At 32.9% G+C, this 27,449-nt stretch overlaps 1 protein-coding gene and 1 non-coding gene across 2 annotated transcripts in view; both read left to right on the plus strand.

The window, feature by feature from the left end:
- Nucleotides 1–27,449, plus strand: part of LOC129321549 (cinnamoyl-CoA reductase 2-like) — a 78,571-nt gene that overhangs the window by 25,823 nt on the left and 25,299 nt on the right. The window lies entirely within an intron of this gene.
- LOC129296881 (small nucleolar RNA R71) lies at nucleotides 21,139–21,245 on the plus strand. The gene has a single exon (XR_008590043.1). It is a non-coding gene; the product is annotated as a small nucleolar RNA R71 (small nucleolar RNA).

Below are 27,449 nucleotides of genomic sequence, written 5' to 3' on the forward strand. Positions count from 1 at the left end.
AAACAATACATTATCCCTAATGCATGCAAAAATCATGATAGAAAGAATAAAGCTCAAATTTGTAATGCAAGTAAAAGTGCAAGAAAAATAGTCATTTAAAGAAAAACAAAGAGAAAACACACAACAAAGAGAAAACTTAAAACAAAAACCTAATCAAAGACAAGAATTTTTTTTTTTCAAAATTTTTGTTTTATTTTACCTATTGGAATAGGTCATATCTCCCCCCACACTTGAACTCAAAATGATATTCACAAACACAAACACAAGCAAAGAAAGGGTGTACCATATGTGTGCAATAGTGATAGCAAGCATATCCCAATAAGTGCTCCACTTGTGTAATTTATGAATCAGCCAAAGCAATCAAAAAGGAAATAGGAAGTAGAGATACAACCTTTGAAGAACTCAAGGAGGATCTTTATAGTGGAGGGCCTCAAGTTGAAACCTCTTCTTATAATCTCTTTGATGCGTGCCCTCATAACCTAAAGAAGAAATCACAAGACAAATGTAGAGATGTGATATAGAAGCATTCAAGTATCTAGCACATCCAACGAAATCTAGCAAATTCAAATCATCATATAATAAGCTAGATGTGCTAGTCAACTCAAAAATTACACCCCCATACTTGGGATTCATTATGTGGTTAGTTCTTAGTAAAGGCATATGAAATGTAAACTTCTTAACTAAGAACTCAAAGGTGGCATCATGGATATAATTATGTAAGCTCACAAAATGAAACTCAACTCCACCAAGTTGGGGAGGAGTAAAATCATGCAAATAGATGCCAAAACCATCTTTAGCTCTCAAAATCAAATCAATAAGTGCATAAGAATCAAAAGTGCTAGGAGCTAAATGCACTACAGAATACATGACAACATCAATTGAATCCTTAAAATCAAACAAAAAGGATTCATGCTCAATATCATACAAAGTGCAAATCATATCATGAGAGTAAAAGTAATCATCAATATGAAAAGAGAAACTCTCAAGATGTGAAGCATCAACGTGAAACTCAGTTCCTATTGCACTTTAGTGCTCATCATGAATCTTGATCTCCCTCTCCAATGCTTTACCTAAATCATCAAAACAGTAACTCTTCTCTACACAATGGTCAAGATCAAGTGAAACATCAAAAGAGAATGTGGCATAATCAATACTATCATCAATAGAAGAACATAGAGTATCACCATAATCTAATGATCTAGAGCCAATAGAATGAGGTGCACTCTCTAAGCCACAAATATAAGGAGAATCATACTCAAGCAAAGATATAGACTCATCTAATGAAAATGTGAAAGTAGACAAGTCTATGGAATCATCAATCAAAGTGGTGCCTAATGGTGTTGTAAAATCCATAACACCTTATTCTTCTTCATCCTTAGACACTTGAACACCTGAAATAGCACAAGAAGAACTTTTCCCCATACTTAGAGAAGGATTAGGCATATAAAAGTAATAATCATCACAAATTCTAGAATTCATTAAATTAGTGCAAGACAAGTGATGTGGTGTCATGTCATATGAAAGAGATGAACTAGAGCTATCATAATGTACCAAAGCACTAGCATCACTTGACTCAATCAATGGCGCACAAGAAATTTCAGAATTATCATCCAAATCATGCAATTCATCCAAAGCAATTAAATCACACAAAGAAGCAATAGTATGATCATGAATGGAAGTAGAAATGTCATGTGCTTCAATGTGATCAATATGAGATGAATCATGCATGCCAATCATATTCTCATACTCAATAGACACAAATTGAATCTAGGTCAAGTGAATTTAGAAATTAACACTATATTCAGCCTTGTTCTACACAAGTTTTAAACCAAAACTAGTGGAACAAAAACACATTAAGTCAGATTCATATAACCAATATGGATTTAACTCAAGTCTACACAAGAACTTGAACAAGAATCAGCAAGAACTTATGAAATAACCCTAGAACATCAAGGTAAGTCATAAATTCCAGAACTAAAAATAGCACGAAAATCTAAATTCAACATTCATATTCTTATCAAATCTGAATTAGAATCACAAAATCTTCAACCACAATAGAGGTCTAGAATTTGAATTCCTCAATTAATCAAGACAAGAACATGAAATCAAGAAAATAAACAATAATTACAAATCTAGAAATCTCATAATGTCAAGTCATCTTTCTTGGAGCTCTAAATGATCAGCCTCTCATGCTCTTCCTCTTCACTTAAATTAAAAATTGAGAAGCCTCCATGAATGTATGAAGATGATGATCAGATCTGGAAGTGATTGCTTGCTGGATGAATTGTTGAGTGAAGCTGAATGAAGAAGGAATCATGGATGCAATTCTGAATTGAAGACAAATGAATGAAGATGTGAATGGTAATGGAAAGAGGTGAGGAAAGTGATCTGGAATTGATGGAGATGTAAGAGGACGTGTGAAATAATGAAGGAGAAGATGAGAGAAATTCTGATGAAGAGAGAGAATGGAAAAATGTGAAGAATGAGACTCTAGTCTGAAATCTAGGCTTATGTATGTGTGAATAATGTGAATGGTTAATAATTCCAAAGCTAAATGGTGATGAAACCAAAGTTCCGGATCTGAATGTGGCTAATTATGAGCTAAAAAATGAATTAAAAATTGAGCAAATAATTTTAGAAAATCAGAGGAAGAATGGTGCTAATCTAATCTGGACAAGGAAGCATGGAAATTGTGAATGAAGTATAGATCATGTGACTTCAATTAAGCTTCAGCCAGCTGCCACGTAACTCTTTATGGATTCAGTTATGAAGCCACGCATTTTATATACTTAGTTAATCCTCATGATGATGTCACCCAATGCCTTCTTTTAATCAGCATTATATCATGCACCAAATGCTTCCTTATGCCTTATGATGATGTCATTCTAAGCTCCTTCTTGCATCAGATTTAATTCACGGATATATGGTTCTTACTTCACATATGACGATGTCATCTTATGATTCCTCAAGTCCGATCCTAATTTCACACCCAACATGCTCCTTTAAAACTTTGATTCCTTCCTCAAATAAATTTCTGAATGGCACCAACTCAGCTCTTTAATTCTGAAATTAAAATGCCAAATAAGTCCTTTCTTGCTCTTGAATTTTTCTAATGAAGTTGACTTAGTCTTTGTCCCTTAGTTCCAAATTTGCTTCTTCAAGAATCTAAAAATAAAAGATACAAAACTAAATAAATCCTAAAAGGACAATTAAAAAGGAAGAAAATGAGAATTAAAGCCCAAGATCACAATTAGGGTCAAAACAATCATCAAGTAGCATTATTAGGGTTCATAGAGTCAATATAGAAATGACAACTCAAAACCAAATATTAAACCCTATTATGCATAATTTGATGTCAAAAGCCAAGTGTATAACATGTAAAATATGAGATAGATCAATGATCCTACCACTAAAGGTAAACTCAAGCCATTATGAAAGTGAACTTAGTCCAAGAGCTTATGGTTTCAGTAAGGGTGATATGGAGGCTCGGATGGTAGAATGGTCATGCTAGTGGTAAATGACTTGTATTCATGGAAAGGAATATGTTGTAATATGCTAAAAGTATATTTTAGAGTGTTATAGCTTTACTCTCTAATGGTTGTGCATGTTAATTAATAGTAGTAAATTATTCTGTTACTAAGATGTTTATCTCACTCCGTGGTTATATTTTACAGGTGAGGGCTTTGATAGGGGCAAGGAGAAGGAAGGGGCAATTAAAGAGTGAAGAGCGTTGTAGTATAGCTCTTCCCCTTTCTCTTTTGGGTTTATAACTAATATTGCCACTATATAATGCCAACTTAGGAACATGACATTGTTTTGTTATCACTTGTATGAAATTGTGATAAGTGTGTGTGTGTCTTGGTCTAAGGTTGATGTTGTGGATTAAGTGTGTGAGCTTGGCCAAGTTACAATTACAAGTGATATATTTGAAATGTTTGATGTGAAAAAATAACCAAATTGATATGTGTGCTAAATTTTATCCACGCCTTTATGTTATTGTCCAATGGGAGTTTGGTGGTCATTTTGAATGTGAATACTTATTTTTGTGATGTGAATGATCTATCATGTTGTGTGTGACCCATTTGTGGTGGTTAAAATGTAACTGGGGCTAAGGGTATTTGGCATTGTGAGTTGGACACTTTTGAATGTGTTTTTGAGTTGAAAACAAACCATTTTAGGTTCAGGTGTTTATCTTTTTAATGGATGATTTTTTGGGTATGAGACTAGTGTCATTAGCTAGAGGGCTTGAAGAGCTTTGTGTGGATACTTGAACCACCCAAATCGAACATTAGATGGCGAAATGACGCACTCTAAAAGTCCAAAGTATTGTCATGACAGTAATATGTTGTCATGACAATAGGTGAGGGCTGTGGTGCATGGTAGTTGCGCCGCAGCGCAAATGCCTCCCAGGGGTTGTTCAGCTCATTTTGAAGAGATGTTTAATTTGCATGCTTTCGAGTTTATATTTAATTGATTTTCAACTATGATTTGAGCTTAAACAATATTTTAAAAAGGGCTTTCTTGAGATCCCATTGTTTTAACTAATTATCTTTTAAAACCCTTAGGTTGTGATAACTTCTTCTTAGGATTTTATCTAATCCTAGTTATTACAATGGTATGTATGAGTGTCATCCTGGTAATGTCAAGGCGGACATTACAATTCCTACAAATTCATTTCTAATTATTTTTTGATAATTTGATATTACCATAAAATAAAATTCTCTTTTATTATTATAAGATTTATCAGGTTTTCTTAATCTTTCGCTAAATTCTTGAGATTTCTTTCTCCACCAATTTTGTCCATTTCCTAAAAATGTTGCTTCTATTAACATAGTTATTATTTATGGGTCTATTTTTTTCCTATTAAAGATATTAAAGTTGTTTTTCTCCATTCTTCTAATATTTTATTATTATCTATATTACAATCTAAATTTAGCTATATTTTTGCAATTGGTATTAATTCATTTTCATATTGTGCTAATGGTGTATGTATAAATTCATTATTTTTTAGTATATTAAAAGTAGCTTCAAATGGTATATTATCACAATTGTTTTCTTTATATGATTTATTAAAATTTGTCTCATAATTTACTTCTCTTTCATTTGATTCCATCATCCTTTCATCTTCTGTTACTTTACTTGATGCTACATTCATATTATTATAAGCATCACTTTCTAAATTTGGAGGGCTAAAGTTTGGATCCATACCATAAGATTGTAATTGGGAATTTTGCATATTTATAAAAGCCTCTTCATAATTATTATTTATTAAATGTCCATATTCCCTTTTTTATTATTTTAATTTTTCTTTTTCTTCAATTTCCATTAGTTCTTCTAATTTTTGTAATTCCTGTTGATCTATTTCACTTATTCTGTCTTCTTCATTTAGTGTTTTTTTTCCATATTTATATTCATTTTTTGTTGATTTTTAATTTTATTTATACTTTTTTTAGGTTTATAATTATAATTTCCTAACATTTTTTCTGCCATTCTAGAACTTTCTTCAAAGTCTAATTCTTCTTGTTTCGTTAATTCTAGTTCTTCTCTTTCTTCTATTTTTTTATTTTTTGCATAATTAGTTCTATTTTTCTTATCATAAATTTCTAATTCTAATTTTTCACTTTGTTCATATATAGTCCATATGTTTTTATTTATTATTTTCATCCTTTCTTTATTTTTTTTGCTTCTATTCTTGTTTGTTTTATATTTTCATACATGTCTTGTTTTCTTATTTTTTCTTTAGATATACTATCTTCAACTATTTTTATCATATTTATTTGTGAGCATTCATTCATTAATTGTATTTTTGGGTTTATTCTTAAGGCATCCATTATTCTATAAGTATTATATTTTATCAAACTTACTTGGTTTTTTAAACTTTCTGTATCATATTTTATTTCTCTTAATTGTTCATAACAATCTTTTTTATTTCATATATTTTTTGTTCTAAAATTTTTGCTAATTCTATTAATCTTAACTTTTTTTCTTTAGGATTTTCCTTTTCAAAAATTATTTGTACTTCTTCTTCTAGTAACATCTTTATTAATTCTTCTTGGTTAAATAAATATTCTAAATCTTGTATATTTTCATTTATATAGCATCCTAATTGTTTTATCAAATACATATTTGTCCATTTTATTTGATTAAAAGTATCATCTCCATCTCCTCCTAATATAAAAGGTCTTAAAATAAATGAGGGTTCTTCTATTGGTAAACAAAAACTTTCTGGAAGTTTATTAGTTTTTACTTCATACATTTTTGGTTCAATTATTTTTATTATATTCAATATGAAAAATTATTTAAAGCTCATATTATTGCAAAATTGATGTATATACAATAACAATGTTCTATATGATTTCTATCTACTTCTGGTGTTCTTAAAAATTCTATTGTTTCTAATCTAATAAATTTACCAATTAATTGTTGTAATATTGTTTTATCTATTGCAAGGTTTTTAAAAAAATAGTGATAACAATATAAACTGTGAAAACAATCTAATCAGCATAATTAAAAACATAGATAACAGAGTAATTTAACAATCATAAACATTAAGGATTAAGCCTTTATATAATAATGAAGTTATAAATACAATAAATATGTTAAATACTATAAAAGAAGGAAAAAAAAAGAAAAACTATTGAACAAAGGTTATTAGAAAACTATGATAATTCTTTAATACATTAGAAAATCTAAACCTTTAGCAAAAATAGAACTTAAAAATTATAGTAAAGAAATAAATTGTAAACCTTACCCATGGATTGAAAATGATAAAAAGAAATTTATAATGCTTATTAATGAAATGAAACAATATGAGTTAATAAGAGAAAGTAGATCTAAATACTCATCACCAACAATGATAGTAGTAAAATATAGTGAAGAAAAGAGAGGAAAATCTAGATTAGTTATAAATTATAAAAAAAACTAAATAAATTAGCAATAAGAAATAGGTACCTAATCCCAAAAATAAATTTATTATTTAATCTAATAAAAGGAAAAAATATATTTAGCAAATTTGATTGTAAATCAAGATTTTTTCAAATAAAATTAGAAGAAGAAAGTAAAAAAATATACTGCTTTTAGTACATTTAAAGAATTGTATGAATAGAATGTATTACCTATGGGATCTCATAATAGTCCTAGTATATTTCAAAAATATATGACAAAATTATTATTACCAATAAAAGATTTTGCTGTAATATATATAGATGATATCTTAGTATTTTTTAAAGATAAAGAAGAACATGAAAAACACTTGGAACAATTTATAAGTCTAACAGAAGAAAAAGAATTAAACATATCATTTAAGAAAGTTGAATTAAGAAAAGAAAGAATAGAATTTTTAAGGCAATATATAACTAATGATGGAATAGAATTATAAGAACATATTAGTAAAAAAATATTAGAATTTGATGAAGTAAAAAATAAAAATGAATTACAATCATTCTTAGGACTATTAAATCAAGCTAGAAATTATATTCCCAATTTATCTAAATTAACATCTAAAGTAAGTAAATTAGTAGGAAAAAAACAACATGGATATGGGACAAAGAAAAGGAAAAGATAATAAATCAAATAAAAAAGTTAAGTCAAGATTTACCAAAATTAACTATTCCAATAAATAATGATATAATGTGGATTATTTATACAAATACAAGTGAAAGTTATAGGGGAGTAGCTTTATATCATATCAATAAAAAAGAAAAAGAACTAATAAGTAGATATACAAGTGGAAAATTTAATGAATCTCAAACTAGATATCATTCTAATTGGAAAGAATTTTTAGCAATTGTTAAAGCTATAAAAAAATTTGAATTGTTTATAGTTAATACTAGATTTATTATAAGGACTGATAATACTTAAGTAAAACATTGGCTTAATAAAGAAATATATATGTATATTTATATTTGTATATATATATATATAAAATATAATATGTATATGTGATATATATTTATTATATTATATTATATTATATTATATTATATTGTGTTAGTTTTAAATTTAATTTTATATAATAGATTAAATTTAATAATTAATATGATATGAAATAATATCATATCAGTTTTATAATTTGAATTTATAAGATAAATTCAAATTAGACATGATATTATAGATTTTATTTATGAGATAAATTTAATCTAAATTTTAATTGCCTCTTCAAGAGGAAGGAAAAAAATCCTAATCTATATATAATAGATATAAGGGGACGTGCAAAGGCTGAGAATTAGAAAAGTTCTAATAACCAAACACTTTGAGAGCCACAAAACACCCTAAAGAAAGGAAAACCAACGTTTAAAGAAGAACGAACACTGGAAGCGCTAGTACGCTATTCAAGTTAGAGAGTTGTTCATGTAAATATCGATAGAGGGAGCAATCTACATTATCAGCTCTTAAGATCCAAACTCTTGAAGAGAACACGCATCAAGTTTGAAGAATTAAAAGGTAACTTTTCTATCCACCTTGACTTAAATGAGTTTGTTCGATCCATATCAGGATAGCGATTTTAAAATTTTATTCTTTCGCTGCACCTCCCTATCCAACAATATGTCTCACAAGGTTCTAAATGTTTAATTATTAACTCCATAAAGTTTTCAAAGTTGTTCTATTTACTCAAAATGGAGATAATTTGAAAATGTCATAAAAACTTGAAGTCTATGCCTTGAAAAGGAAATTGTGCAGAAAATTAATTTTGACCTTTGCTTATGTTTTATGTCACACCTCTCACTACATAGATCATTTTAATGTGAAATATATCTCATTTGAAAATAGACTCCAATAGATTTTCAATGATAGTTCACTTATTTAAAATGGAGTTCTATTGGGAAAGATATGAACTTTATAAGTTGAGTGTTGAGATATTGATTCTGCACAGCTTTTAGTCTTGACCTTTGTCTACTCTTTTAATCATATCTCAAAATATATGTTGAATTTAAGTGTGAAATTTGAAGTTTTATTGTCTAAGTTAGGACATTATGAAGTTTTACATAGTGAAGCTACAGAATCACGCGTGAGAGCAGCTGAGACGCACACATGATTTAGCACCTATGTAAAAGCTCATATGAGAGCACTTCTTAATCATGTGTGAAATGACCTCCAAAAGCCTATTTTTATTGTGAATTGCTTCTAAATGCTCAATCACACGGGATTCTACCTGTCCCATCGGAGAAATGACCTCCAGAATCACTAAATAAGCTCTATAAGCCAAATCATGCATGAGACACTTCTAAAACTCGCATGATATGTCATTTTTTACTTAAGAAACCTCCAAAACAAGCATGAATTAGCATTGAACACTCATAAGAAAATGCATCAATAGCTATATTCATTGTGTAACATCTTCGAATGGTCTTTTGATGTCTTTAACACATTTTTTACTCAATAAGCTATAAATTCAACACTCCAAACTGATCTTAACATGAGATTAATCTTAGAAATCATCAAGCTATAAAATTCATGATCATTTTACTCTTGGTATATGAAAATCATTGTTCTTGAGCCAAGATCATCTATATCTTTATTTTTTGAGTATTAAAGCTTCATTGTACTCATCATTACTCTTAGAGATAGTTTCAAGTGAGTAATTCACATACACAAAACCTTTGTAAAGGTATGGGAGAGATTTTTCTTAGAATAAAGAGAGGTTGTTCTTTTGAGAAAAGAAGCTCACTAGAAAAGTGAATTGTTATAAAGGCTCATAAGTGCCTAAACTAAACTTGTGGATATACCGAGCTGGCAAGCACCTACCCAAGCTTGTGTTTTAGTGAAGAAATCTCAACTAGTTGCTTGGGGACTAGATGTAGGCTCAAGAGGAGGAGCTAAACCAAGATAAACCATTATTTGCAATCTCTTTCTTCTTAACTCTTTATATTTTCAGCAATCTTAGCAAATTCTATGTCTTAGTATATGAAATTGAATTTCATATTTTTACGTACTCTCACTCAAACTTACACATAGAAATTGCTTCTAAACATTCATACACATATTGAGATTGTGAAAACAACCTTAGCATTCTTACACACATAGTTTAAAACTCAATTTTCCCAAAACCTTCCTTTGAACACAATTTTGCTGAAAACTTTTAAATGAACCAAAATTTCCTCAAAAACCCAATTCACTCCCCTCTTGGGTGTTTTTCCATATCTAGCAGTATGTTGCCTTAAGCTTTATCTCTACATGCAAAATCACACGTGAAAGGCTTCATTGTCCACACAAGTTTTATCATCTGTACTTCATTGTATTGTGACAAAGTGCAAAACCACGTGTGAGACTGATGGTAGTCACGCATGATTTGTCACTTGTTGAACAATTACACTTTGTTTTGTTAAATCTCTACTCTTCTCAAGCCAAGCTAAAATTATTCACATGTATGATTATTGATTCATAAATTCATATCTCTTGATCATATAAAATCTTGCTTGAGTTATGCATTGTTGCACATGTGAATATGCATCACACATGTTTATGTATTAGTGCTTGCAATTTCATGCGTGATATTATTCTGGTTCCATGTAAGTTTTGTTCACATAAAATGGCTTTAGCATTCTACCAGTCATTTCATGCGTGAGAGAGTAGAGGTTCTATGTGTGATTTGTCACATATAATTGATGATAGTTCATTATGTGCAAAATCACTCACAAGTTTTAGTACTCTAATATGTTAGTATATTGACAAGTGCAAAACCATGCAAGAAAGTAATATAATACCATATGAGTTTTAGCACCCAGAACTGAATGCATATTCTTAAGTGCTAAACCACGCGAGAGAGAAATAAGGTTGTGTGATTAGGCACACAGAAATGAATGGTTATTCAGAAGTTAAAACCACACATGAGAGGACAAGGTGTTCATGCATGATCCATCATATTCAATTTTATGAAACTTTTTCAGTGCAAAATCATGTGTGATTATACCAATCACTCACAAGAAAATGCACCAACAGATAGAATCATTATTCAAATAATCTATTAACTTTCAAAAACTATATAAGTGATTCATTTTGAACTAGAATAAGAACTAATGATCCTTAAGTGAATAAATTATCATTTTTGCATTTAAAGACCTTTCAAGTTGTGATTTTACTCATTGCATTCATTTAGTTGAAAAGAATTGTGAAATGCTCCCAAAGGTTTATAAGCTTTCATTTGTATTCTCATCTACTCTTTAAGAGAGTTTTCTGTAAAATGCTTATACTATTTTCTCACAAATCTTGAAAAAGGACTTCTCAAGTGTTTGTAACAACTTACTAGATTGTAGAAAAGTTTGTTAAGTGAATCAAGAGAAGGCTTGTCTTAAGAGTTGTATTGTGGTGGCAAACACCTATTGAAGCTTGTGATTTTAGTTAAAAATGTTAAGTGTGATCTTGAGAATTAGATGTAGGCCACAAAATGAATCAATATAAATCTCAAGTGTGTTATCTTTTTCCTTCATTCTTTAGCTCTTCACTCTTTTCAAGTTTTCAAAAGCTTTTAAGTGTCACCTAATTCACCCCCCTCTTGGGTGCCAACTTATCCCAACAATAGGTCTTTTAGGCTTGGTTTAAGGCCTTGTGTGATCTAATGAGATAAATTGATCGATTTGAGCGCTTGGGTATGCACATTTTTCAAAAAAAAGTGACTTTTTGTGCCTAGGTATCTAAATTTTGATCAGACTATTAGATTGTGTCCAAACTTATCTCATTAGTAGCTTACGAGGTAAGCTTTGAGTGGATGCTTGAATCACTTTGGTCAGATGTCGTATGTGTAAATGATGCATGCCAAAAGTTTGTCATTGTTGCTATCAAATGATAGCAGAAAATCCAGACTAGCACACCTCAGCGCATGTCACAGTGAAGGTCATGGCTTATGGTTCTGTGCCACATGCCATGGTACAAGTGCTATGCCGCAATGCATGGCCCAAAATTAGACCTTATTTCTTTGCTTGTTTATTATGGAGGCATGAAATGCTTGGTTATGAATGCATATAATATTTTTTCACTGTGTATTGTTTGGTGTATTATGATTTTGATGATTTTTCAAAATGAGTCTTGGGCTCAAACATTTTAAACAAAGTTTTTGATTACCATTTGTTGTGATTAGTGTGGTGATTTGGTTAATCTTCTCATGTATCAAGTAGATCTAGGAGGAGGTTACACAGATCGTGTTTAAACTTGTCTCATTAACTAGCTTACGAAATAAGCTTTGTGTGGGCAGTTGAATCACTCTAATTAGACATCATATATGAAAATAGTGCACGTTAGTAGTTTGCTTTACAAACTGTCATATGATAGTAGGAATTACTGTCATATGCACTGCGGCGCACTGATAGGAAATTAGTCGCTTATCCTCAAAATTACACTAAAGCTAACCCTAATGCAATATAGGGCCAACCCTAGGTCATCTCCCAAGGAATGGTTTTAAGTCTAATTGAAAGTTATCTAGTGAAATAAATCAACTAAAGTTTGTAGGAATTTAGTTACCTAGCTAATTATCTAAACTAATTACCTAATGCGCAAGTAATTAAAATGCTAGTGAAAGTGAGTGAAATGAACTTCCCTTTTTACAATAATGGAACCCTAGAGATTAGTTGATTTTGGACTCATTATCTTCTCATGATTAGGCTAAGTTTAGCTTCCCTTTCCTCTTGACTAAAGCTGTCATGACTTAAGAAAATTATCCTAAGCCAATTAACCTAATTAGCTAACCTCCCTAGGTCTTAGATTAAAGTCCCTAGTTCAATTAACCAATTGGTGAAGACACTAGCCAAGTGATTCACTCAAAATCCTCTCTCAACAGCCATGGTCAAACACATAAATTGAGCAACCACAAGATTATGTCAAGCTACTCAACAACACAAGCATTAACACCACAAGATTATGCAATATTAACTCAAGAAATTTACTAATTGAAAAACACAAGATTATGTGCCAAACAAAGAGTGGCAAAATTCAGTCATGGCTGTCCAAGGAAGAAATTAAATGAAACAATCCTCTCTCTTTACATCAACATCAAATTCAAATTAGAATTTATAAGCTAAGATGATTAAACCTTAGATTAAGGAATCTAACCATCTAGTAAAAAGAGAAGAGGATAGGAAGCAAAAGAACTTAGCCAATTTGAAGCTCAAGACTCATCCTCCATCTTCATCTCTCTAGGATTCCACAAAGAAACTTAGCCAATCTTCATCTTCAAGAACCCTAGTGATTGCTTGTGAAGGCCATACTCCATAGCTCTTGAATGATGGAAATGAGCTACAATCCTTGTGAAAATGGAAGGGATGGAAAGAAAATGAAGAGAGGAGAAGAATGGTATGAGTTTTGTGGAGGTTTGGTGGCTGAAAATGGAGGTTAGGGTGCTGGAAAATGAAGAACAAAAGAGAGAAAATGAAGAACACTATGAACAAGAGAGAGAGAGTGTGAAAGATGAATGAGATATGTGTTGGATCCCATTTGGGGCTTAAAATGGCGTGCTCCTTGGTGTCTCCCATCAGCTGAAGCTTAATTAAAATAAGGAAAAAGAAATTAAAATGTAAATGGGAGCCTTGTCACACTTGCAAGGTGGCAACTTCCTATTCCAATGTGTGCCTAATTTCCCATGTATCATCCACATCATTTTAGCTGATTTAACCCCTCAAAATAATCATAATTCACGTGCAAACCATCAGCCATTGACCTCAAGGAGTGTTGACCTCAATTGCCCAATTGATGCACAAGTTACATGCCACCTATGTCACATAAATCACATAATTCAATTAAATAGCATATGATATAATAAAATATAATTCATGTCTAGAATTAAATTCATAATTAGAAGGGAGAATTTATTAAATTAACTAAGTTTTAGGCTGCACAAAATTATATAAAAATTTTCACACAAAGGCAAACCAAAAATTAGGACAAACTAAGACACTTAAGAAAGTGTTGACTTTTTTATTTAATTACTCCAAAACTAAAATGAATTTTAAAAATATAATTTCACCATTCATTAACTGGACATAAAATTCACTTTGTCAATTTTTCTTGTACATTTTCTCAAAAGTTTATTTTTTGGACCAAAATGCCCCTAGTGCACTGAACCTAGAAACTTAAGCAAAGTTCCAAATCTAATGCAATGTGTGCACTTGAAGGTGATAACTCATTAATAAAATGGTCCTAATTGACAAATAAAAGTTAGTAACAAATGTGTTCTATCAATTCCCCCACACTTAGCTTTTGCACTCCGGGCAAAATCAAGTGAAAAAGGTCCCAAAAGAAACTATAAGACAAAAAAATAAGAGAAAAACATTGTTTCAAGTCACTAAAATACTAGCTCATGAACTTCTACAAATTATCAATCAATGTGGCAATAATTAGGAAAGAATTATGCATATCACAAACAAACCCTTACCAAGAATCAATGTCAAAGAGTAAGCCTCTCTAGGTTAAGTGTTTGCTCTCATCACTCATAAGGTATTAAATTTCACTCAAAATTTCTTAGGATAAACCCTACTATAAATTTGTAACCCTTCTACATCTCCATCACTAAATAGCACTTGCAATCAAGAATCAAGTGGACTTTATTAGGTTGTGATATAGGTAATGAAAGGATGTCTAAGAAATGCATGTATATAAAAAAATAGGGTTACCATCAAAATAATGCTAAATCAAGATATATCCCCTTAATATGCAAAGCATAACCTAACTCAATTGAGTGAACACCTTAACACAATGAGGATGGAAAGAAATGATAAGAAATAATAAAACAAATGGAATGGATGAGTTAGGCAACTTTTTTTTTCTTTCTTTTTTTTTATCTCTTCTTTTTGTTTCTTTTTCTAGCAACTTTATTTCTTTTTTTTTGACTATATTTTTTTTCAAATCTATCTTTGTTTTTTTTTGGTTGCCCCTAACTCTTTGAAAACAATGGAAGTAATGGATGTAATGGTGTAGCAATAAAGGATAAAGAGTAATGGATAGAAAAATAATAATAGGCATCTACTCATTTGATCTAGGACATGCAATGAATATTAAAAAGACATATAAAAGTGTAACATGCATTCCTTGGGAAAAAATAGGGTGAATAAATAAATATATATATATATATATATTTTTTTTTAAGAATCAAACCAAAGGCTCAAATGGCTAAAAAAGGATAATAAATGATAATAGGTTGGCTATTTGGCTTTTGGCTATTTTTTATGAATGCCATCTCTCATCTCCTATCAAACAAGTGCGAGATATGTGGTCTTAATTAAGAAGTGAAACAAATTCTAGAGCGTAACATCACTAGGAATTAATCACACATGAGTGTTTAGCCTCTTCCATGAAAGGGTAATATGCCACTCTAATCCATTAATTTAAGGTAAAAGAATATTCACTTCACACCTATTCAATCCTAAAAATTACCACATCTCAAGAATCAAAATATCCATTTAAGAGCTAGGTAATTAAGTAACCTCAAACAAAACAAAACAAAGCAATTTTTTTTTATTTTTTTATAATTTTTTTTTGCAAAACCAAACAAACAAAACAAAATGTTTATTTCTCTCCCCCACACTTAAATCATGCATTGTCCTCAATGTATGTATAGACTAGTGATAAAATAAGGTGAGATCAATAATGAATGCATAACAAAAGTGTGGTGCAGATATTCTCTTTTTTTTTTTTCCAAACTAAAACACAAAACAAAGAAGTTAAATAAAGCAAATAAACTCTAATTTTCCTACTAGGTTCATCTCCCCTACACTTGAACTATACTTATCATTAAATATATCAATTAAAGGAAAGTAAAAGCTCAAGGTTGGAGAGATACAACCTTATCATGGTGGTTCAAAAATATGTTGAGAGAAGTCCTCCTCCTTTTGAAGTGATTTGGCATCTTTGTAGAGCTTGCATAGGTGACCATTGATTTGCATAGTGGAACCCGTGGCTTTATTCAAGAGTTGCAAAACCCCATAGGGAAATACCTTGGTCACTAGATATGGTCCCTCCCACTTAGACTTCAACTTGGCATGCTTATGAATAAACCTTGTTTGGAACAAGAGGACTTGATCTCCTTCTTGGAACTTTTTCCTCAAGATTAGCTTGTCATGAAGGATCCTTGTTTTCTCCTTATAGATCCTAGAAGACTCATAGGCATCCAACCTAAGCTCCTCAAGTTCTTGCATTTGAAGAAATCTCTCCTTAGCCGAAAGATGGAAATCCAAGTTGAGTTTCTTGATGGCCCAATAGGCCTTATGCTCTATCTCCAGAGGGAGGTGACAAGCCTTTCCATATACCAATCAAAAAGGAGACATGCCAATGGGAGTCTTATAAGCGGTCCGATAAGCCCACAAAGCATCCTCTAAGTGTAAAGACCAATCCTTCCTATTTGTGTTCACCACCTTGGTTAGGATCTTCTTAACTTCTCTATTTGATACTTCGGCTTGGCCATTAGTTTGGGGATGATACGGTGTAGAGATTTTGTGATGCACCCCATATTTAGCCAAGAGAGCCTTCATCATCTTATTGCAAAAGTGGGATCCTTGGTCACTTACCAAGGCCTTAGGAACTCCATACCTATAAAAAATGTTAGATTTGAAAAACTTCAAAACAATCTTAGCATCACAAGTTCTAGTAGGAATGGCTTCAATCCACTTTGAAACATAATCAACACCAAGTAATATGTACTCAAAACTAAAGGATGGTGGAAAGGGACCCATGAAGTCAATGCCCCAAACATAAAAAATCTCACAAAATAAAATGGGTTGTTGAGGCATTTCATGTCTCTTACCCCAACTACTAACCTTTTGACATTTCAAGCATACTTTACAAAATTTATAAGAGTCTTTAAACAAGCTAGGCCAATACAATCCACAATCTAAAACCTTCTAGCCGTCTTATTTGAGCTAAAATGACCACCACATGCATGAGAGTGACAAAATTTAAGAATAGAAGGCACATCAACATCATCAACACACCTCCTAATCACTTTATCACTACAAATCTTCCACATCAAAGGTGGTTTCCAAATGTAAAATCTAGACTCTCTTTTCAATTTTTCAATGGCAAAATGTGAAGCACAAGGAGGCAAGACTCCACACTCAATATAGTTAGCAAAAGAGGCATACCATAGAGGCTTAGATGAAATGGCACACAATACCTCATCAAGAAATGAATCACAAGGAATAGTAGGGTTAGAGTTTACCATAGTAGCTTTTAAATGAGGTAGTCTAGACAAATGATCCGCTACTTGATTGAAAGAACCACTCCTATCCCTTATCTCCACATCAAATTCTTGCATCAAGATCACCCATCGAATCAAGCGAGGCTTAGAATCTATCTTCTTAAACAAGTACCTCATAGCAGCATGGTCAGTGTACACAACAACTTTAGAGTTAAGAAGATATGATCTAAATTTATCAAGTGCAAAAACAATAGCAAACAACTCTTTCTCAGTTGTGGTGTAATTAACCTGAGCTGAATCTAGAGTCCTAGATGCATAAGCAATCACATATGATAACTTGCCCTCTCTTTGACCAAGCATAGCTCCCACAGCAAAATTAGAAGCATCACATGACAACTCAAAAGGCAAAGACCAATTTGGGGCTTTAAGAATGGGAGGGGAAATGAGCATGCTTTTCAAAGTGTCAAAACTCCTTTTGCAAGCATTATCAAAAACAAAATCAACATCTTTTTGTAAGAGTTTAGACATAGGCAAAGCAATTTCACTAAACCCCTTTATAAATCTCCTATAAAAGCCTGCATGTCCCAAAAATGATCTCAAATCTTTCAAACAAACAGGATATGGCAAAGAAGCAATCACATCTACTTTGGCCTTATCTACCTCTATGCCATTGGAAGAAATCAAATGGCCTAAAACAATTCCTTTATCTACCATGAAATGGCATTTTTCAAAGTTAAGCACAAGCTTCTTTTCAATGCACCTACCAAGCACTTTATCTAAAGAATGCAAGCATGAATCAAAGGACTCACCATACACAGTAAAATCATCCATAAAGACTTCCATGCAATGTTCAATAAAATCACAAAATATGGACATCATGCATCTTTGAAAAGTACCAGGTGCATTGCAAAGACCAAAAGGCATCCTCCTATAGCAAATGTACCAAAGGGGCATGTAAAGGTAGTCTTATCTTGGTCACTAGGAGCTATAGGAATTGAAAATACCCACTAAACCCATCTAGAAAGCAATAATGGGACTTGGAAGCCAATCTCTCAAGCATTTGATCAATAAAAGGCAAAGGAAAATGGTCCTTCCTAGTCACATTATTGAGCTTCCTATAGTCTATGCACACTCTCCAAGCATTTTGAACTCTAGTTGGAACAAGCTCTCCTTTCTCATTTTTTACCACAGTAATCCCCCCTTTCTTAGGTACAACTTGGGTTGGAGACACCCACTCACTGTCAGCTATAGGATAGATGATCCCAGCACTAAGTAGCTTAACAACCTCTTTCTTTACCACATCTAAAATCAATGGGTTAAGTCTCCTTTGTGGTTGCCTAATGGGCTTAGCATTGTCCTCAAGAAAAATTTTATGTGTGCACACAATAGGGTCAATACCAGGAATGTCAGCCAAAGTCCAACCAATAGCATGTATGTTCTTTCTCAACACATCAAGTAATGCATTTTCTTCCTCAAGAGATAAAGAGTTAGAAATTATTACCGGAAGCTTCTCATTCTCAATGAGATATGCATACTTGAGATTGGATGGTAAAGGCTTCAACTCCAAGGTAGGTGGCTCTACACAAGAGGGAATGAGCTTCTTCAAGTCTAATTTGGTGGAATATTCCATGGTACTATCTTGTCTTTTAGGCTTCTCACTTGTTTTTGATTTCTCCTCTTCTTTCTTTACAGCCTCCCCCTTTTCTTGCAACTTGTCCTCAAGTGCTTGGACTTGAGCCACGGCCTCGACATGTGAAAGTGTAGAATTTTCCTCCAATAGCTTGGGAATCCTAAGAACATCAAGCTCGAGTGGAGAAAAACTCATAGATTCGCCTTAATGGCTTTAGTACCTACAACACAAGAAGATATACCCTTCTCAAGCATTTCAAGATCAAGCATAGGAGATATTTTAAACAAATCATGAGAGAAGTAGTTGCATCATTCAAGCATGCATCAATCTCTAAACAAATAGGACAACTACATCCATCAATACATGTAGTAGTAACAAGAGACAAATCATCATCAACATGTGAGAAAGAATCAAGCATGTGAGACTCACAAGCATCATGAAGCAATAACTCAATGGAACTTACACCTAACAAAGAATAATCCTCAAAAGGATGTTTCATTGCTTCATATATATTAAAAATAACATGATCCTCTCCACATTTCAAAATCAAACTACCTTTTTCCATGTCAATCAATGTACGGGCAGTCCTCATAAATGGCCTTCCTAAAATCAAAATATCATCCCCACTCCCTTCTTTTGACATATCAAGCACATAGAAATCCACAGGAAATAATAGACCTTTAACACAAACCAACAAGTCTTCTACTACTCCATGTGGTCTTCTAACACTTCTATCCGCTAATTGGCATATCATAGGTGTCTTATGCATGCAATCAAGACTCAAGGCATGATAAATTGAAAGAGGCATAACATTAATGGCTGCACCTAAGTCTATCAATGCATGAGAAAAATGTGTGTTGCCAATCTTGCATGGAATTGTGAAGGAACCGGGGTCCTCACATTTTATAGGGAGTTGAGGCTTCATGATAGCACTCACAGATGAGGGTAATTGTACCCTTGCATTAGGCCTAAATTTTCTTTTATTTGTACAACAATCTTTCAAAAATTTGGCATACTTAGGAAAGTTCTTAACTACATCCATCAAGGGTACATTAACATGAATCTTATGGAAGAAATCATATACCTCTTGATCAAATTGTCCCTTCACTTGCTTAGGGACCACTTGTGCTTGTGGAAAAGGAAGCTTCTTCATAATCTCTTGACTTTGCTTTCCTTCTTCCTTCCTTGAACTCTCCTTTCTTGTTTCACTTTGCTCGGCCTCTCCCTCTTTTTCCTTACTAAACAACTCGGCCATAGTCCCCTTTTCCACCTTAGATGGTGGTTGCTCACATATGATCTCCTCAATGTTTTCATCCTCATCATCTCTACAAAAAGATGCATCATTAGGAGCAAAAGAAGAACTAGAAACATTAACATCAATTGAAGAATTTAAAGAGGGCTTCTCGGCCTTCCCTTGTCTTTTGTCTTCTTGCACTCTTTCTCCCAACTCCTTGCCACTCCTCAATGTGATAGCATTAAGATTAGCTTTAGGATTAGCAACGGTGTTGGATGGTAATGTAGAGGCTTGAGCATTGGCTGCACTTAATTGGTTAGCAAGCATATTCATTTGAGAAGTAAGGGCATCAATTTTAGAGTTCATGTTCTCACACTTGTTACCCATACTCTCTACCTTGTTCCCTAAGCCATCATACATGTTTTTATACAAAGAGTTCATTTCAATCAACTGCTTACGTAACACATTCACATCATTAGAAGAGTTTGAATTAGAAGAACTCTCAATTGGAACAAGCCTCCTATCACTATAAGAATTAGATGAAGGTGCAAGAGAATTACCACTTGGATTGTAGCTTTGAGAAGAGCTACCTTGAGACAAATGAGGTGAGGGTCACGGCCAAAGGTGTTTTGATAGGATCCTCTTTGTTGATTGTCTTGTAAAGCCACATTTGGATTTGAATAGGAGAAATTAGGATGGTCTCTCCATGAAGGGTTGTAAGTATTAGAATAAGCTCCTTGCCCTTGCCTCCCACCATAGGATTGTTTTCCATTGTAGATAGCATTTACTTGTTCAAACTTAATAGGACAATTGCTTTCTACATGCATAGGTGAGTCACAAAAAGTACAAGAATAAGGGACAAGTGCTTGAGAAGTACTTACATTGCTCACTTGAGATATTTGTGGAGCCAACATTCTCCCAATCTTGGCAGCTAGCAAGTCCACATATGAATCATTAAGAATTGAAGAACCTACCATATTCACATTTCTCTTTTCCCTTGTAGAGTATTGAGCACCACTTGAAGCCATCTTGTCAATTAGTTCCCAAGCCTTTAAGGAAGTGAGGTCAATCAAGCATCCACCACTAGCGGCATCAATGTTAACTTTGTCTCTTGGAATCAAGCCCTCATAGAAATATTGGACTAAATTCTCACTAGAAATTTGATGGTGTGGGCATTTAGCCAAAAGGCCTTGGAATCTAGTCCAATACTCATAGAGACTCTCATCCTCTCCTTGTTGGACCCCATAGATTTGCTTCCTCAAATTGGTGACCTTGGAATTTGGAAAGAATTTATCTAAGAAGAGTCTTCTTAGCTCGGCCCATGTGCTTACTTTCACATAAGAAGGGTAGTTGAAATACCACTCCTTTGCTAAACCTTCAAGAGAAAATACAAAAGCCTTAGCTTGAACATCATCAACATTTACATGCATAGGCTTCATAGTATCACAAACCAATAGGAGAGTATGCAAAAACCTATGACAATCCTCTCCTGGTAACCCATGAAATTTAGGCAATGCATTAATCAAAGAGGATTTAATTTCAAATTGAACATTAGTAGGAGGAACATATAAGCCATAAGGATTATCATGCCAATTAGGTTGAGTTAATTGCCTAATGCTCCTCTCCTCTCTAGGGTTATGCAAGCCTTCAAATTCATTATTAACATGGCCATCATCATGCAAATTCTCATTCCCATTCCCATGGCCCTCATTATGCACATGCTCATGTCCTAAGATACCTTCCATTGTTGAATTACAAACCAAATGAGAATCAAGAATAGGTTGTGATCTTCTCAATCTAGAAATAGTCCTTTCAATTTCTGGATCTAATTCAACAAAAGAGGTATGTTTTCTTCGGGTCATGCACTAATCAAGCTCAAGAAAATTAAGAACAAAGAACAAGCTAAACTAAAATGCAAATCAACATGAAACAATTCAAAACACACAAAAGCAAGAGAAATAATTTTTTTTATTTTTTTTATTAACTCAATAGCAACAAAATGAAAAAAAAATAACACCAAACAAGTAGAAAGAGAGTTAGAAATGCTCAATCAAGAAGCTTTGGCAATTCTGGAATTCGCACAGTAGGCTCTCTGGAGACAGTGAACTTGTGAATTTTCTAGCAGCAAATCCACATGATAAATTCCCCTGAAAATTTTATGAGAAACACAAGAGATATACAGGAAAATTATAAAAACTTTCAGATTAAAAATCCTTCCCAATCGTTCCCAGAATTTTTCACAAGTTGGTCCTCAGGTCTGGAGAAACAGGATTTCATCCAGAAGACCTTCAGAGCTTCTAACAAACTTTCAAATAGGAAAATGGAAAAATTGAAGAAAATCCTAAACACAAGAAACAAATAAGACAGTGATAAGAAAAATGAAACTGGAATAAATCAATTTGAACGCACAAAGAGGAAGATATGCTAACTCAAAGTTAAAACAGGGTTTTGGGAATCCTCTGTAATGGCTCCCTGGACCTTGTTAGATTGTAAAATTTCCACAGGACACTTCCCACGTCCAAAATTGACCAAACCAATTTTAAAGTGAAGCTAAGATATAGAGCTTTCAATGAAATAAATTTCAAGTTCAAATTCCCTCAGACTCATTCCCAGTTAATTTTTCAATTTCAGACAGAGACACTAGAAACAGAGTATTTTCAGCTCTACACCAAACCAACGAAAATTGCACTAATTTTTTTTTTTCAAAACAGAATAAAAACACTCAAAACACACAAAAAACACTAAAAAAAACACAAAACAAATTTTTATAATTTTTCAAAAAATTTTCAGGAACACTAAAAATGTAAATTAAGTACTAAACAACCTTAGAATTAAACTTAAACCATTCCCTGGCAACGGCGCCAAAATTTTGATAGGAAATTAGTCGCTTATCCTCAAAATTACTAAAGCTAACCCTAATGCAATATAGGGCCAACCCTAGGTCATCTCCCAAGGAATGGTTTTAAGTCTAATTGAAAGTTATCTAGTGAAATAAATCAACCAAAGTTTGTAGGAATTTAGTTACCTAGCTAATTATCTAAACTAATTACCTAATGCGCAAGTAATTAAAATGCTAGTGAAAGTGAGTGAAATGAACTTCCCTTTTTACAATAATGGAACCCTAGAGATTAGTTGATTTTGGACTCATTATCTTCTCATGATTAGGCTAAGTTTAGCTTCCCTTTCCTCTTGACTAAAGCTGTCATGACTTAAGAAAATTATCCTAAGCCAATTAACCTAATTAGCTAACCTCCCTAGGTCTTAGATTAAAGTCCCTAGTTCAATTAACCAATTGGTGAAGACATTAGCCAAGTGATTCACTCAAAATCCTCTCTCAACAGCCATGGTCAAACACATAAATTGAGCAACCACAAGATTATGTCAAGCTACTCAACAACACAAGCATTAACACCACAAGATTATGCAATATTAACACAAGAAATTCACTAATTGAAAAACACAAGATTATGTGCCAAACAAAGAGTGGCAAAATTCAGTCATGGCTGTCCAAGGAAGAAATTAAATGAAACAATCCTCTCTCTTTACATCAACATCAAATTCAAATTAGAATTTATAAGCTAAGATGATTAAACCCTAGATTAAGGAATCTAACCATCTAGTAAAAAGAGAAGAGGATAGGAAACAAAAGAACTTAGCCAATTTGAAGCTCAAGACTCATCCTCCATCTTCATCTCTCTAGGATTCCACAAAGAAACTTAGCCAATCTTCATCTTCAAGAACCCTAGTGATTGCTTGTGAAGGCCAAACTCCATAGCTCTTGAATGATGGAAATGAGCTTCAATCCTTGTGAAAATGGAAGGGATGGAACAAAATGAAGAGAGGAGAAGAATGGTATGAGTTTTGTGGAGGTTTGGTGGCTGAAAATGGAGGTTAGGGTGCTGGAAAATGAAGAACAAAAGAGAGAAAATGAAGAACACTATGAACAAGAGAGAGAGAATGTGGAAGATGAATGAGATATGTGTTGGATCCCATTTGGGGCTTAAAATGGCGTGCTCCTTGGTGTCTCCCATCAGCTGAAGCTTAATTAAAATAAGGAAAAAGAAATTAAAATGTAAATGGGAGCCTTGTCACACTTGCAAGGTGGCAACTTCCTATTGGTTTGTAGATGATTCCAATGTGTGCCTAATTTCCCATGTGTCATCCACATCATTTTAGCTGATTTAATCCCTCAAAATAATCATAATTCACGTGCAAACCATCAGCCATTGACCTCAAGGAGTGTTGACCTCAATTGCCCAATTGATGCACAAGTCACATGCCACCTATGTCACATAAATCACATAATTCAATTAAATAGCATATGATATAATAAAATCTAATTCATGTCCAGAATTAAATTCATAATTAGAAGGGAAATTTATTAAATTAACCAAGTTTTAGGCTGCACAAAATTATATAAAAATTTTCACACAAAGGCAAACCAAAAACTAGGACAAACTAAGACACTTAAGAAAGTGTTGACTTTTTTATTTAATTACTCCCAAACTAAAATGAATTTTAAAAATATAATTTCACCATTCATCAACTGGACATAAAATGCACTTTGTCAATTTTTCTTGTACATTTTCTCAAAAGTTCATTTTTTGGACCAAAATGCCCCTAGTGCACTGAACCTAGAAACTTAGGCAAAGTTCCAAATCTAATGCAATGTGTGCACTTGAAGGTGATAACTCATTAATAAAATGGTCCTAATTGACAAATAAAAGTGGGTAACAAATGTGTTCTATCATGCACAGCACAAAGAATGGGTGCTCATGGCTACCACATATCGTGGCATATTCCCATAAACCGACCTTATTTTTTCTTTTTGTTCAATCTTGCAATGAATGTAATGAATGTATATGTTTAGTTTTTGTTGTGCACTGCTTTAATTTATTAAGGATTTTGATGATTTTGAAAAATTAAGTCTTGGGTCCCCAGCTTCTCAAACAAAATTTTTTTAATATAGTTTTTTGGAAGTGTGGTGATTATATTAATTCTCTCCTTATATCACATTGATGTAAGGGGAGGGTTACATTTTAGTATTAGTTTATTGAGTTTTGAGACCTAATTATTCTAATTCCTTATTGCATTCATCTTTAGATATGATAACTTTCCTTATTCATTATACAAATCTTTCCCTTATTCTCACTTTACTTATTCTTTTCGTCCTTAGGAGGGGAGAAATAGTGTATCATGAGGAGAGGTTCTTGTAACACTTGTCCCGAGTGTTATCCAAAAATCACACAAGTCTAATAAACTAAGTATGGTTAAGGAGTTAATCCTAAAACCAACTTAGGAAACAAACCATTTAAATCATTAAGCAAATACACGATTGCAAAGTAAACATTTAAAACCTTAAAAAAATTATAGGTTCTAACTATAGCGCATGGAAGCAAGCTAGACGAAAGAGAAATAAAAAGATACTGTCATGACAGCATTTAAATTGCTGTCATGACAGCCCTCCTGGGTCAACTTCTGGGAGGCGCCGTTCCGCCATCCGACCTCCAATCGAAGTGATTTTAAAGCTCACACGTCACATTAAAAGGGTACTATAAGTATACCAAATTTTAAAAAGATCCAACGGTCGGATTAAAAATTGGACATGTTATAATTTGGTTACTTTTGCTGTCATGACAGCAAAAAGCTGTCATGACAGCACTTCCGGACCAACTTTCGGAGTGCACCATTTCATCATCCGACCTCCGATCGTAGTGATTCTAAAGCCCACATGTCACTTTAAAGAATACTATTAGCATACTAAATTTTAAAATGATCCAACGGACGGATTGAATTTTGTGCAGGTTAGAATATAACTACTGTAGCTGTCATGACAGCAATTTAATGCTGTCATGACAGCACCTCCAGACCAAATTCCGAAGTGCGTCGTTTCTCCGTCTGATGTCCGATCGATGTGATTCCAAAGCCCACACGAAGCTTATAAAAGGTTTTACTTGTAACCCAATTTTAGAGAAATCCAACGGTCGGATTAAGATTTGGACACCCGGATGCAAAAGTGCAGCTTTTTGGTAAAAACCATTTTCAAATTGTCCAAATCTCATCCTAATGGCCACAAACCTGTGGGAATACTTTGGACACGTCAAATAAGATTAAAAACACCTGATAGAACATTCAAATGATGAAAAACCTCTATACATCAAAATTTGACCACCCGGGTGCCATTTCCCAAAATGGACCATAGACCCTCAAAATGCACAAATCATACAAGAGTGGTCACAAATCAATCCAAATACTATATAATTATATAAATACATATGCTAAACATTTTTACTTGGCTCAGAGCTCCTTGTGGGGCCCACGCACCCACTCTCTCTCTATCCAAGGTGTATATTTACCCATAGCACACCATTTGCAATGCAACCACTTTACATTTGCTTATAAAATCACATATATATCAAAATAAAGATCCCTTGTAATAGAAACTTGGTCTACTAAGTAAATCCATCAAAACCACACACCATAACCAAGTTTCCTAGCCAAACTCCCACCGAGATCATGCCTTTTACTCTTGTCTACCTTTCCTGAGTATTGACCATTCAACACTCTAAAGTAGTATAATATTTATAAATCGTCATTTCCATAAAAACATGTTATTAAACAATTAGAAAACATATTTACACTAAATCAAAGTAGTACCCCATAACCCCTTATAAAGCACATTTAATCTTTTAAAACATGTAATGCATGATAACTAGTAATATTTATTCAAAAATAGCTAAAAAAAAGTAATAAGAATAAATTCCCCTGTTACCTACAATTCCCCTTGTACCACCTCAATCCTTTGGTACCAAAAGGTTCTCCTTGTACAAAATAGGGCTCGGCTTGTTCCTTACATTTCAATAAGTTCCACCAACAATTTTCTACAACATATAAGTGATCCACATCACTTATCATGACAAATAGCATTAATGAAGACTATAACTCATACCACACAACTTGGGTCAATGAGTCATAATCCACCCTAATGGTCCATGTATTAAACCAAACATTCACATAGTATCACTTAACCACCAAACCATTTATTAGCCATCATTAGGCTAATTTCCAATTTTATATAATTTCTTATCAATTAAAAACTTTCACTTAGTGTCACCAACTTTCACCATTAGCCCTTATAATGAAACCAAACCCTTAATTTAAATCTTATTGGGCTCAATAGAAAATTATAACTAAATTAATAAGTTTAAACCATTGAAGAGCAAAAACCCAATTTCTCAAGGTTTTATTTTGTGCCCAAAACACCTCTTTTCATCCAATTATCCACTCAAAACATTAGATCACGATATAGAAACTCAAAACATGCTCCTTAGGATCCAAAGAAACAAAGCTTACAGAATAAAGCCTTTGGGATCAAAATCCACAAATTTCCTCTTCCAAAAATTGAAGAAAATCAAGAGAAAGAGAAGAGGATTGAAGTAGGGAGTTTACCTATCGTGTAGCCGAGCTCG

This window comes from Prosopis cineraria, unplaced genomic scaffold, assembly GCF_029017545.1.
Source record: "Prosopis cineraria cultivar Desert tree isolate PC_DT_omini unplaced genomic scaffold, ASM2901754v1 PC1, whole genome shotgun sequence".
NCBI lineage: Eukaryota > Viridiplantae > Streptophyta > Magnoliopsida > Fabales > Fabaceae > Prosopis > Prosopis cineraria.